The sequence below is a fragment of the Bacillus rossius genome, unplaced genomic scaffold (genome assembly GCF_032445375.1).
Source record: "Bacillus rossius redtenbacheri isolate Brsri unplaced genomic scaffold, Brsri_v3 Brsri_v3_scf55, whole genome shotgun sequence".
Lineage (NCBI taxonomy): Eukaryota > Metazoa > Arthropoda > Insecta > Phasmatodea > Bacillidae > Bacillus > Bacillus rossius.
The window spans coordinates 75,001-76,241 of record NW_026962755.1 but is presented as its reverse complement, the minus strand read 5'-3'; positions in this window follow the sequence as shown (position 1 = coordinate 76,241).

Below are 1,241 nucleotides of genomic sequence, written 5' to 3'. Positions count from 1 at the left end.
ACTCGCGCAGCCTCTTGCGACACAGCCAACACCAGCTCACTACCCACTGCTACCACCCCCCGCACCCACGAGGCCAGTGGTGCCAACTTTCTCGTTCGCACAGGCGGCGAACAACAACGCACAACGCATCATCGTACCGCAACACACACCAGCTCCCACCCCCCCTCCTCCCCCCACCCCCTCCCAACACCCACCCCCCCTCTCCCAAGCTCCTACCGCAACTCCAAGCTCCCTCGGCGACTGTGCTGGCATCCAATCCGCCATGTCCGACCTCCGGGACCTGATGAATTTCCTGCGCGATGCCAACTTCGCCGCATTCATGGCACACATGAAGCCCTACATGCTCCTTGCCAACACAGCCACCGATCCCTCAATGAAGACCCTCCTGCTGGTGCAGGCCCTGACAACCTTCTCCGGGGCCGTTTAATGGGTACACATCCTCCTGCCCCGAACCCAGGTACCCTTTCCATCCTGTACTGGAATGCTAATGGGATAACCACACAACTCTACGAACTTGAGAGAGTTCTGGAGGAGTACGGAGTGGAAGTGGCCTTAATTAACGAAACATTTTTAAAACCTACAAAACGTTGCACTATTAAAAATTACATAACCTACCGCACAGACAGAGTAACTGCCGGAGGAGGAACTCTAATTTTAGTCCATAACCGACTTCAACACCACATAAATAAACCTTCAGAAACCAGCCACATAGAAAATACGTCTATAAATATTCGCACAAATACCGGCCACATAACTTTAGTCGCAGCCTACTGCTCGCCAAATAAACCTCTGCTAAATACAGACCTCAACGAAATAATAAACCAACCGCACCCATTCATTATAGCTGGTGATCTAAATGCAAAACATAAACAGTGGAACAGTAGATATAACAATCGCAAAGGGGCAGTGTTAAGCGAACACTCACTACAAAATAAATATTTAATCCATGCGCCGATCACTCCCACGCATTACCATGCTAATATCAGCCATCAGCCAGACGTTTTAGATATAATTCTCACTAATATTCCTAATATAAATATTCAACTAAAAGTTCTGCCAGAACTTGATTCTGACCATTTGCCTGTACACTGTGTTATTGAAACACATGTTCTAACACACCCAAACCCAGTACTTTGTCGAACCCCGGTCATCAACTGGGAGACATTTAAAATTGAATTAGAGGAAATATTTGAAAATAATAATATAATAATAACTTCTAAAGAACAAATAGACCCCGCGGC